This window comes from Taudactylus pleione, unplaced genomic scaffold, assembly GCF_031769625.1.
Source record: "Taudactylus pleione unplaced genomic scaffold, aTauple2 ptg000041l, whole genome shotgun sequence".
Taxonomy (NCBI): Eukaryota; Metazoa; Chordata; class Amphibia; order Anura; family Myobatrachidae; genus Taudactylus; species Taudactylus pleione.
This window is the reverse complement of record NW_028284443.1, coordinates 68,390,540-68,404,645: the sequence shown is the minus strand read 5'-3', so window position 1 is coordinate 68,404,645 and position 14,106 is coordinate 68,390,540.

Here is a 14,106-nt window from a genome sequence, read left to right as displayed (position 1 = left end):
ACTGGAGCCAGGGGAAAAGGTGGGCGAGTAGGCAGGAGAGGACTAAAGACAGATGAGGAGGCGGGCGGATAGGTGGAAGAGGAGTGGATGGGGACAGGGCGACAGATGTGGAGGCGTGCTAGTAGCTGGGAGAGGACTGGAGGTGGGCAAGGACTAGATGCAGATGAGGAGATGAGTGGGTATAAGGGAGTGGTGGGGGGCAGGTGAAAAGGCTACCGAGTAGGCAGGAGAGGACTAAAGGCAGGTGAGGAGGTGGGAGGGTAGATGGGAGAGGAGTGGATGGGGACAGGGAGACAGATGCAGAGGTGTGCTGGTAGGCAGGAGGGTAGAAGGGAGTTGGCTGGAGGCAGGTAAGGAGGCGGTTGGGTAGGCAGGAGAGACTAGAGCAGGCATTAGGCAGTGAGAAGGTGAGTGGAAGATCATGACTGGATAGAGGCAGGGAGACGGGCGAGGAGGCTTGCTAGTAGGCAGTAGAGTACTGGGAGTGGGTGATGATTAGGGGCAGGTAAGGGAGGAGGTGGGTATGAGGGGAGTTCAGCTTGTAAAGTGGATTATCAACACTATGGAAAGTCCAGAAATCAGGTCCTCTGATTAGTAATAATTACTCACCACAGTGTGTCAGACCTCCCTTGCAGCTCCCTGTGCACTAATAAGCTAATGCCGGTGACAAGTATTGACTGCAGCGCCACCACCTCCCGCTCATGGCCATATTCCTTCTCCTCCCTCCCCCCGCAGCCATACTCCCCCCCACTCCAAGCCCTACTCCCTCCCCCCGTGGCTGTACTCATGAGTCCCGAACCCCCACCCCTCCTCTGTGGCTGTGCTCCCGAATCCCAACCTCCCCCGTTCGTGGCAGTACTCCCGATCCCCACTCCTGGTTCTACACCCTCCCCCTGCGGCTGTCCTCATGAGTCCCGAAAAACTACACCCCCTTCACAGCTGTGCTCCCGAGTCCCCCCTCCCCTTCCGGTCGTGGCAGTACACACTCGCGGAGGCAGTATAGCACAGGCTTCCTCCGCTGTCAGGATGCAGGTAGCTGTGGCACGAGCAGCTGGCTTTAGGGGCTGGGGCTGTACTACACTGACACTCTGACAGCCTATGAGCAGTGTCAGTGTAGCGGGCGGGCGGAGTCATGTAGCCTGCTGTCCTTTGAAGTTGAAAAAAAACGGTTTAGTGCTCGAAGTACCGTTGTATACCGGCACACTTCGAGCACTGGATATAATATCATGCTATGCCACTAACTTTGCCACTATTTTTCCCCTACAGCACTGCAAAAACTGTAGCAGTGTCAGATAAATAAATAATAATATTGCCAGAAATCTTAAGAAACTTATAGGTCAATCCTATTCCATGTGAAGGGTGCAATTTGCCATCACAACGGTGTTAAAACGCCTGCAACGGATCGGCACCTCGCACCCTTCACACCCCGCTCCGAGCCCGAATTTGCTGAATTTTGCTAGGAGCCCTATGGGGCTGCGAGCAAATTCAGTGAATCCGTACTGCCGTAAAGTGTGGCCATTGCCGCGATGATCTTGCCGATGCTAATAGGGGCTAATAGGATTGACCCTCTAGGATTAGACGTTTAGCTCTCTGCCAGTAGAACTCAATGTGAAGCAACCAAATTGTAGGGGGCAGTAGACAGGAGTATCCAGTCTACTAGTAAAGCCACTCTTTCTGTGTCCTGTCCTGATAAATAATCTTTAACAATTTATATTACACTGACTACCTGCTGATTGTTGCAATTACACAGGTTTGCCACTATAGCAGAGGTTCTCAAACTCAGTCCTCTGGACCCCACACAGTTCACTTTTTCCAGATCACCTCGCAAGTGCACAGGTGCATTCATTACTCACTGACACATTTTAAAAGATCTACAGGTGGAGCTAATTATTGCACTTGTGATTCTGTGAGGAGACCTGGAAAACATGCACTGTTTGGGATCCTGAGGACCTGTGCACTATAGTAATCCCACAAACAGTGGGCCTGATTCATCACGGATCGCAGCTGCAAAGACGCACACAATCGGTCAATTGTTGCATTCTGCGCATGCGTACGCATCGCAGTGCGCTAACTGGCAATTGCAACCAGAATTGTGATTGCAGAGGCTATGCAGGCACAGAGCAGAGCGAGTGACAGGAAATGCAGTTTGTGGGTGGTGACGAGGGGGGGGGAGTTGGGTGAACGCAGGCGTGCCAGTGCTTTTCAACACCATTGCAGGGGCGTGCATAAATTATCCTCTGCAATAACAGATGCCGCCTGAGGCCTCATGGCGTGCGCATAAATAGGCTATTCCTGAGAGAGGTCTGGGCTATGCTAACTGGCCAATGTTACTCTATGTTACCGATTATTTCACTATCTTAGTCAAGTATACGGATGTGAGTAAGGGGAAGTGGGCGTCCTTATGTCAGGTAGCGTACGCAATGTGAATGCAATCATTAAATATCACCGCTGATATTGGCAACGCAGTTGCATGCGTATAAGCAGAATAGCGAACCGTAGTGAATCAGGCCCAGTGTCTGAATGGTTTAAGTCAGTGTTTCCCAACCACGGCTCTCAAGGCACACCAACAGCCCAGGTTTTAGTGATATCCACCCATTCATAATACTTACCGGTAGGTGCCACAGATAATACTGGAAACTGGCGCCATGTTTCCGGAGATCTGCACATGTGCACTGCAGAAATCATCTGTAGAATGTGACACATTGCCAGAGTCTATAGAAGACATGCACTGGTGAGAGAGGGGTGGCCCACATGAATGCTGCTCACCGGCTCTCCCCTCTCCTATTCCACTCCTGCATTCAGTGGTCTATTATCTGAAATCCCAGTTTAAATCACACCACAAATATCACATGAGTCAAATGGTGAGCCCCTACCTCTATTTAGCTTCTTCAGTGCATCCTTAGCAGTTGTAATCAAATACATATGTCAAATAATGAAACTAGTAACTGACAGGTTTCAAACAAGAATTGTCTCTTCACGCTTTGATTCACCCTACTCCCAAACAGTGCAGAAGCAGGGCAATTTAGCGCCCTCTGTTGCCCCTCCTCCAAAGCTTTAATCCAGCTCTGGATACATACATTCTGCTATGCTGCTGTCTATGTTGTTGTCGGGGGCCTAATACAGATGTGTACTCATACACTGTGCCTCAGTTAGAGCCAAACAGGCATCCATCTATTCAGTGGCATGTAGAACTTGTGACAAAGCCTAACCAATATAATTAAGTTGCCAGTTTGTAATTAAAAATAAGTAGCTAAAATGTGTCTAATAAAAGACCATAATAATCCAGCGGATAGCTCAAATCAGGCTGCAATCAGCTGGAGTATATTAGTGGATTTCTGGCATTAAAGTTCATCTGTAATTGTTCCCAGATTAAAATACACAGGGGAACATTCGTGGAGGAATTCCTGGCTCGTTAAAGTACTATTGTAGATAGCCTCCTGTTTGGTCCCCTGAGGGAGCACACATGGCCAGTGTTAATATCTGTGTCCCCAAACTGCTGTGTACAAAGTTGTCAAAAGCCTCTAATCCCTTAAATCAGTGCATTTACCGTGACTCCTTACTTACATAATATAGCGGACACTAGAGTCAGAGGAGGTATGTAGCGGTAAGGAGTATCCGGTCCATGGTATCTTACGCAAATATGATTCTGTGGTCTTCAATTTAGTCAGCGGCAAACAATGGCGTAATGTGGCCACTGGCCATCACTTTCAATGATAGAAAATATTTGCTGAAGCTCAGAGGCTTACTTCAATGAAGATTCCAGTCTCCAATAAGCTAGGTAATCACCTCATGCATATGATATGAATGTAGAACATAGAGTTCAGGTTTGGCAACAATTGAGACTCATTCAGTAAGTCTAAATGTACACCTTGGCATGTTTCTCCTCCTTAGAAGAGGTTTTATCAAAAGGCAGTAGTGTTTGTGTACAGTACACTTATCCGATAACATATTGTAACCAATGCACTACTGTATGTAATGGCTACGGTATGTATAATACTTGGTACACTACTCATTTACTTAATTTCCATGTTACAGTGATGTGCATCAAAGTGCACATATTTTTCCTAATAATTTGTTGAATGTTTTTTCTTTTTCTTTTTACAAGCAGTCATGTTTTCCCCCCTTTTCTCCTATGTACTTTAGAGTTCTTTCACCAGCAAAGGGAAGGGCAACCTTACTGTCTTCCCTGGGTCGACTACGTGACCCAGGGAAGACAGTACGATTACGACATCGTAATCATACCATTATTCCCCATCCCCTGCAGTGCCTACACTGAACGATTAGTCGTTCAGTGTAGGCACCATCCATCATCCCCGAACACGGTCAATCTGTCGTTATCAGCAGATTGACTGGCATGTTCGGTCAATGATTGATGTCGGAAACGACCAGCGTGAACGCGCATCGCTGATCGTTTCCGACATATTAGTGCCCGATTCATGCACGATTAATTTATTACTGAACGATAATGATGTCGTTATCGTTCAGACATCCATTAATATCTGCTAGTGGATGTAAGCCTTTACAAATGAGAAACTACAAGATTCTTCCAAAGTGAGACCCACCTATTCCCCACATATACAGTTACTAAGAGAACAAAATACAGTAAACTGTTACTGCATGTGATTGGTGGGCAGTCTGTGCTTTGTAAAGCAACTGGCTGAAGTCAAACAAGCTGCCAGCTATACACAGTCGCATACAGTATAATGCAACTATATGCTTCAACAGTATTATTTTCTTTTTACACACTGCTGAGTAACAGTATAAAGAAAATAATGAAAATAAATAAAAATAGGATTATTATTATTAATAATAATCATAATAATATTAATAATAATAATAGTATTAATTATAGACATAGTTGGATGGGGGGAAGGGGCGCTCCAAAATTTCTTGGATCCAACCAGTCCTAGTGGTAATGACATTAGTGCCCTTTTCCATACCCTTGGTGACAGTGGGTACTGACGTAAGTGTTGGTTGGACCCAGGAGGCAGGGCGCAAATGTTTTTTTTCCCCATTTCTCTAGAGGAACCGTCCCTGGTGCCGACATGTTTCGTTTTTATTATTATTATTATTATTATTATTATTATTATTATGTATTTTCTTATAAACCCTGAACAGCGGCTAAATAAATGTACTGTGTGTGCAACAATTTCTGCAATAATGTGCAACAGTTTTCAAAGCTGTGTGTTTCTGAGAATTTCTGAGAAGGTCCCAGTGGATACTGTTTATAGGAATGATTGGTCAGAGAGTGCCAGCAAACTGACCAATTAGCACAGCCCCATTCTCTCCTGTGGAAAGTGTCCACAAGGAATTCAACCATCAGTCAGAAACGGTCACACACGTCTTCAAAAATTGTCACACATCGCTTTGTATTGTCACAGGTCCCCATTCATCCCTATTGAGAGTCAGTGTCTGCATGGAGTTCAACCATCAGTCAGAAACTGTCGCACACTGCTTTAGAAATTGTCTCAGGTCACCATTAATCTTTATGGAGAGGATCTGCAAGTTCTCCATCATTCAGAAATTGTCTCAGGTCACCATTAATCTTTATGGAGAGCTTCATTCAGAAATTGACGCACATATAGGACCTCATTCAGACCCGTTCGCAAGCCGCTCGCAAGCGGGTCGATGTTTAGGCCCTGCGCACGTACAGCGGCCGCTTTGCGCGTGCGCAAGCCTCGGAGCGAGAGAGAAATTCTCTCGCTCCGGAGCTCACTACAAAAGGGGCGGCTGTCGATGTTTTGTAGGCGTGGTGGGGGGTGGTTCACAAATGGAGGCGTTCAGAGCAGGAAGCTTCCTGGGGCTTGCGGTTGCCTAGACCCAACCTTAGGGTCTCGTCGCAAGCCCCGATGGTCACGATGGTCTTGACCATCGCAACCATCCACCTGGTCGGTCGCTAAAGCTGTGGGTGGTAACCCACAGCTTAGCTAGCGACCTGGAGGCTGCACTTCAAAATACAAGCGGCCGCCCACATTCAGAATGAGGGCTCGCATTTTGTGAGCACCTCTGAATGAGGGCCATAGTACAATCAAGTAAGAAGATACATTAATGTAAATTATTATTATTATTAATAATAATAATAATAATAATAAGAAGAAGAAGAATAGTAAGAATAGACTAATGATAATAATAATAATAATAATAATAATAATAATAATAATAATAGTAGTAAGAATAGAAGTAAGAATAATGATAATAATAATGATGATAATAATGATGATAATAATATTAATAATAATAATTAAAAAATCATAAGGTTTCCCCTATAATCTCAGCCAATACTACAGTAGTACATTTATGCAAATTGTCTCACAACAGTAGAGAACAAAAACAAAAGCAGGTTACAGTATGAAAACAGTGTAAATTCACTACATTAACTATTTGATGCATGCGCAGTGCAGTTTAGGAAAAGCGCCGTTTGCATCAGTCCCCATGATTACCATGGGAGCTGATGCAGAATTGGAAGTAAAATGGGCATACATTATTCAGAAGTAAAGTGTACGGGGAAAAAAAAACATTTTTGCACATATGCAGATCTGTACATACCTCAAGATCCTTATATCCCAGCATGGGCAGTATACTAGTCATCACCATCATCAGGGCGTACTTGCATCTGCCCTATACTGAGTGCACAGAATACCTCTCCTAACAAGCATATTTTGTTTAAGCACAGACATGCACCCCGAGGCCCGTACAATCTGGAGCATCCTGAGGACGCTCTGGTATGTGCTGTACTTCCCAGTGCTAGTGGCCCTGCCTCCTTGGTGTGACATCATGACATAATGAGTTCAGGGGTCATGGCCAGCACACATTATGCTACTGTCCTGTTATGGCACTGCTTTCACGTTAGTCTGCATGGGCTGCAATGAATGAACTTTGCCTATGTGAGAATGCCAAGTCACATCCCCATTGTGCTTCTCCAGTAGTTGGCGTAAATATATTTGATATATATGTGTTCAACTTGCATTTGGGTGTATTTTTGTTCTGAGCATGTGCAGAGTGAATTCATACAAAATATGCTGCACAAACTGGCATATGTTCAAGTCTGTACCAGCCCATGTGTTCATTATATTTACAGTGTACTAAAATGGCAGTGAGCATAAAATGCGGTAATACTTCTCCCATTAGGGAAATAAATAAATCTAGTCCAATTATCCACTATTCAGCTTAGGCATATGGAGCACAGGAACAAAAGGTACTGTACCAAAAACATCAAACATTGGGCCTGATTCAGAGATGGACGTAAAACCCGTCGCTACTGCCGCTTTGTATGCTGCGACTAGGCAAATATATGCAAATAGCCCAAATGATTGAGTACAAAGATGGAGCATTGGACACTGATCAGTCTTTTAGGGAAGTTCTAAGTAACCCTATGGTTGTGCAGAATAGCCGATGGAACTAAGACACCGCAGATAATTTTCTTCAAACTGAGATCCCCACCTGCAGTGTCTTGAGACAACGCATTTCTGTTACTGTGTATATGAGCAGTAACAATCAGGACGCATGCGCTGTGCGCCTCATATGCATACGCAAACTTACATCGGCCAACTGCATGTGGCATCATCACTGTGTCCACCTCTAAATCAGCCCAACAAGGCTACCATTTTATAGACTAGGCAACCTACCGCATTAAATGAAGGTCCACTTTTTTATTTGACAGATCTGAAGAAAATTATATTTTTTGTGTATTGTTTCAGTTGTTGTCTGGTGATCCCCAGGCCAATAACTACTAAGGGGAACAATGTTTGTAAGTGGAGACTGCTCTCTTTCTAAATAGTTTGCCCTCATGTGTGTGCGAGCCAGTATGGGGGAGATAGGGCACGATGTGGAAAACTATGTGTCAAAAATATGAGTGCAAAGGAAGAGGGATGAGTAGTTCAAGGAGTGTCCAGCATTTCAAGACCAGCTCATTAGCTCAGATGGGGCACAGCAATGGTGATGTGCAGTATGCAACAGAATACTTACACTTGCCCTGGATAATGACCAATACTTGAAACCTGAAGGGCCTTGAAACATAGATCCTAGGCTGAGTGAGTCTCCAATGGTTCTACTTAATAAGTAGTAGTAGAAGTAGGAGTATAAGTAGTAGGAGTTACCTGGAACAACTGTATTCTGCAAACAAATGGAGCAATGCTGAAAACCTTCTGGACCTCTGAACTTGATTCTATCTGGACCTGCAAATTAACTTTGGTCATCTGACCTGGATTTGGACTCAGACTTAAACATAACTAATTCAGACTGGACGTGGATTATCTCTGAAGCTCTGGACTCAAACTAAACTTCCTCTGGATCTTTGGACTGTGCCTAGACTTCCTTTGACCTTTTACAGCTTGTCATAGTTAGGCTTCTGGTAACTTTCTGTGATAACCCCAATGATTCTGGCAGCCATCTTTGGTATTTTGTTATATAAGAAACTCCTTTGGAAAGACTGGTGTCTTTCTATGCAAGACTTGTAGACCACTCTAATGGATTTTCTGTTCTTCTCATAACCTCTAGTCTCATTACAATGGCACTTCCTACTTGTCTTTGCCTTTCCCTGCAGCTCTTCTTTCCACAGTAGTCATCCTCCCCACTGTGTGAGTTCTCTCTTGCAGGCTTAGTGGCTGTGCTGCTCTCCTCCCACCATACAGTAAGTTCTGATTAGTAAAGTACTGGTTCAAGCTACGACCATAACAAACAACTCAGCTACAATGGTCTTCTTTGCCAAATAATTTGCTACTGTAGCTCCTCACTTCATTGGTTGTCTATACTATTGAATCAAAAAATATATACTTTTACCAACTAAAAAAAAATATTTAATAAAACAAAAACAACATAAGTCTCCAACTTAACTAATTCCCACTCTAGTTTTGGCAAACTTAATAAAAAATCAGAAATCTGTTATATTCAGTTAAATACAGTACTATTAACATGATTAGCAACCCTGTGCAATATTCACTGAAAACATATTTATTTATTCTCGTTTTATTCTCAAACAACTCGCTGTCCCCAAAGCAACATGGCTATCTGATTGGATCATATACCACATCTAAGCACTGTACACCAACGCAATCAGGCTGACAGTATAGACAATCTGTAGCACTTGCCCTCATGTATCTAACCCCTATTTTCCAGTTGGTTGTTGCCTGTGACAAGAACCTGCTTACTTCTTTGTCTTTTTAATACCCAGTCTTGTTCAGTATGCTCATGCAACATAAATTAGTGTTAACAAGTAAAAAAAGTAAGCAAAATCACATGACAATAATATATGGTACATATTAAATAGTGGTGTTTGTGCTACTGTATGCAACTCATAATGAGCCATCTTCATCCTCTCTTTGGGAATTATTTTCTTAGCCTAAACTATGGCTACATCCATATGCAGCTTTGGTACTTACGACTCCTTAAGCTTGAAGAGTGTGAGAAAAAATGAGAAGGTAAGGGAAGGGGCATGTCAATGTTCACTGTGTGCAGTAAGGGCATGTTCACAGAATATACAACTGAGCAGACCCCCCTTGTAGATCTCTATCCTTCACAGCTCTCTCTGTCCCCACATAGCTCTCACTGCCCCTCACAACTCTCTCACTGTTCCATCACATATCTCCCTGCCCCATCACAGCTCTTTGTGCCCTCTCATTGTCACCTCACCTTTTTACTGTGGGCCAGGCTTCTGCTGCAGTGATGCTCCACTGCACACTACTCTGGCTCCAATGCTGCTCAGACAGTGAACACACTTCACACTTATAACAAACAGCAGGACTGCTTGATATCTCCTTGGATCAGCACCTCACATTGTGCTTAGGGTGTGCAATCTAGGGCACCTCCCCCTATGTATGTCCTTGGATTGCTCAGATAGTGATTCAAGGAGTCTAATTAACCTCATCTTTCCTTTGGCATGCCACTATGCTGTCTAATGCTCCCCCTCTCAGAGCCATTGCTGATGCCCTACCTAGATTCCACACCTGGAGCACAAGCCCTGACAAACAAACTCCCTCCCACCCAATGTCGGACTGGGGCATAAAGGGCCCCCCGGGGGTATGCAGTGCTAGGGGCCCATGCTTTAGGGATGTGGTCACCCACCAGAAGGGGGTGTTGTCAGCCACTACAGCTGCTTAGCTAACCATTAGGCAAATCTTGGTGCAGTTTCTTTAGAAGTGTATCAAGCACCCATGTTTATCCATGGTCCTGCTCCACCATGTAACTACCTCTCTAATAGAGTAACAATGTATAATTTGAGTGCACAGTCTGGAAACTGACACCTAGTGGAGGGTGTGGGCCCCCAGACAGTGGGTCCCACCAGGGCATTCCCCTGTATCCCTGTAGGCCAGTCCAACCCTGCCCCTACCCCTCCGGGCTTTGCTCATGAAAGTGTTTGTTAACATTGTTTAAAGCTATTTGAGATTTACTTTTATTTTAAAGTTCATAATTTGTGTTAGTGTTTTAGATATTTTGCTAGTAAATACAGTACTTTAACTACTCACTATTTATAAATTTGCTGAAGAAGTTAATATCTAAAATGGCCACTTTGCTGTCACACTCTTTCAGTGAGTAATACTCATTTGCAAAACTCACATTTATGTCAGAATTACATTATCAATGTATTAGACTAGTTTGCACTATCCACCTTTTATGTGGTGAATGGGGAAAATAACAAGTGCTGTTGTTGATGTTTACTGTTATACATATGAGTGTACAGGGGGTATTTTTATTTGCATTTCAGAAATTTGCATGAAGTCAAGTTTCAAATGGATCAATTTGCTCATCTCTATATTAGACACTTTTTCATTGTAATTATTTAAATAAGGTTATGCTTTCAATGACTTCTCGGTTTTTGGTAACACACGGAACGTTCCCATTTTTGCACTGGTTTATACATACATGCACTTATGGTGTGCGCAAAATGATGTGTTCCATATACTTACTTTACTGTTTCCTCTTGCATTAGTGATTGTGGCATTTTTACATCTTAATCTCTTGGTCTGTTTACCAGACTGGAACAATTGAAATAAATATTTGACTTCCTTACTTCAACTATTTAGTAGTGTTAGAAATGAAACATCTAACCCTCCCCCCCACGACTAACACTAAGGGTGCCCCAGACGTACCTTCATTTAGGCTGGCGTCCTCAGCGTTCCCGCGTCGGGATTAACATAGGCGTCGGTATTTCAACGCCTATGTTAAATCTCTTGCCGGGATTCTGGTGTCGGGATTGAGACTGGCGGCCATTCAGCCGTCGGTCTCGTAACTACATTCCCATCTTTAGAATGTATGAAATAGCTATATTTTTTTTTTAGATAATAACATCCAAACCAATGCAGTTTATCATGATTTTACCTTCTAGTTTTCCCTTTTAAGTTTAGAAATATGCTCTAAGGAAGGAGATAGGTGCACATGGGAACAATTCTTGTTTAATGAAAAAGAAATAGTTGTCTTTATCCCACTCAAACTGTACTATAAATAGTCCAATGTAAATATATATATATATATATTTATGTTTGTAAGGAGTGTATAGACCGGCGCACTGGTTAAAGTCTTTATAAACGTATTGCACTACTTATGCTTAAGGTGTGTTTCAATACAAAGTGAAATCCATATAGTGCTGGCACATATGACACTTTAATCCCTCTGGTGGAGGTGGCAGCAGTCTTCCCAGGTTCCTGAACGGCGATCAGGATAGATAGGATCTGGAAGTGGAATTGGGAAAAGGCATGCGCCTAATGGATTTCACTTTGTATTGAAACACACCTATTGCATAAGTAGTGCAATACGTTTATAAAGACTTTAACCAGTGCGCCGTTCTATACACTCCTTACAAACTTATAACCGGCAATATTCCTAGACTTGGCTGCCAGGTGTTGTTTATTTCTATGTTTAATTGTGTGTATATTAATTGATTTTCACCCATACTTATTTATTTATTCATCTATCTATTTGCACTTCGTCACTTTCTAAGTATGTTCCGAGCACAAGGCCTAGGTTCAAAAAGGTCAGATCTCTGTTTAAAAATATTTAGTGAAGACACCAATCTGGTCAATGAGAACATTGACATTTTTTTCTGGGATCTAGAAAAATTACTTATTAAAGAAACTAAGATCTGGTGGGACATTAAGGGCTTAGAATTTTCTGTTAAAGCTAATAGAATCCCAAGGGGTTTACGCATAAGTAAAATCCCCAGTTTCGGGCAAGATAACCCCACATTTACAGAAAAATGGGATAAGATCCTACACAATTGTTCCCTAGATTTAATGAAATTAATCATCAATGAAAAAAAGAACCAATTAGAGGCCATCGAACAACAGATTACAACTAAAGAAACATTTATTATGCACCATAAAGATAATGAGGAATACAAAACTAACGAGTTAGTATTACAGAAAAAACTGGAGAGAGCTGAAGAAGAGGTAATCAAAACCAAAGAGAAAAAGTTCAAGAGACAAGATTGACTATGAAAATAACAAAATAAAGAATTGGAGTCGCCCTAAAAACATTAACACGCCATATCACCTAAACAAAGGTAGAAATCAATATAAAGAATGGAAAAAGCCGCCTGTAAGAACATATGCACAAAAAGCAGGCTATAACCATCCAACCAGACAAAATTTACCGCTAAGAAACAGATTTACTACACTGGAGAGATTTGAATCCAACAGTGATAGTGATTTTTTATCTCCTACCCCCACGCCTTACCACAGGCGAACGCAAAAACGAATAATGTTCAGGGACCAATCTCAAATAGCATCACCATTAAAAAAAAGATACAGAAAGGAAGAAGAGCAGGTTGCGGAAAGGGAACCAAAAAGAAGAAACCCCTACAGATTATGAGAGACCCAACGACACAAGGGATCTTCAACCTATCAGATCATCAATTAACGGCACCAGAAATTTTGTTACTTAGCAAAGGATTCAACTTTGCACCCACCCAAAAGAGCAATAAATTCCAAACTTTTATCGATTTGAACAAGTTCGTTAGAAAATTGACCTTGAAGAGGCATTTTATGAGGAAGGATACGGCTATTATATCTAATTATGCAAAAGTGTCCAAATCGGGTCTAAAACCTACTTCCAAATTTTTCCCTCTCGAATCTAAAAGTAGTAACATCTCTATCTTTTATGATATGGTAAAAAAAGACCTAATAGATACACAAAAGGAGGCATCTACCAAAAACAATCTAAACATCCAAGAAAGACAAGCTCTCAAAACCCTACAAGAATCCAACAACTTGGTATTGAAACAGGCGGACAAGGGAGGAGGCCTGGTGATCATGAATAGAACGGATTACACTAAAGAAGCTATCAGGCTCTTAGGTGTTCTAGACTCTTACAGACCACTATCTAAAGATCCCACAGAAGAATATGTTGACCTCCTAAGAGAAATATTAGTAAAAGGCCTGCACAGAAGCATCATCACTAAAGATGAATATCAATACCTAATGGTGTCCTGTCCCATTATTCCTATATTCTATCACTTACCGAAAATCCATAAGGATGTTAGGAATCCACCGGGAAGCCCAATCATTGCAGGAATAAGCTCAGTAACTTCACACGTATCAGAATACTTAGATCTATTCCTGAATAAGTACGTAAAAGAGCTACCGTCTTATTTAAAAAACACCACTAGTCTTTTAAACATCCTGAAAGAAACTAAATGGGACGAGAGCTATATGTGGGCGACCATTGATGTCCAGTCCCTATATACCTGTATACAACATCCAAAAGGTATTGAAGCTTGCAAAAAATTTCTAGATGCAGATCCTTCCATAGAGACTGAACATAAACAATTTATTTGTGACCTGGTTTTATTCATCTTAACACATAACTATTTTAAATTTTTAGACCAGTTCTTTTTACAAATCTGCGGAACAGCAATGGGCACCATTTTTGCGTCCAGTTACGCCAATCTTTTTATTGGTAACTGGGAAGCAGGGCATATCTATAACAACAACCCATTTAAACATATGATACATTTATACAAACGCTACATTGACAATATTATTATTATTATTATTTGGAAAGGTGATGAGCGGGATTTTAATGATTTTATGGATTTTATTAATACAAATGATCTAAATCTTAAATTCAAATCTAATTTAAATAAAAAAGAGATCGAATTTTTGGATCTCGTTTTAG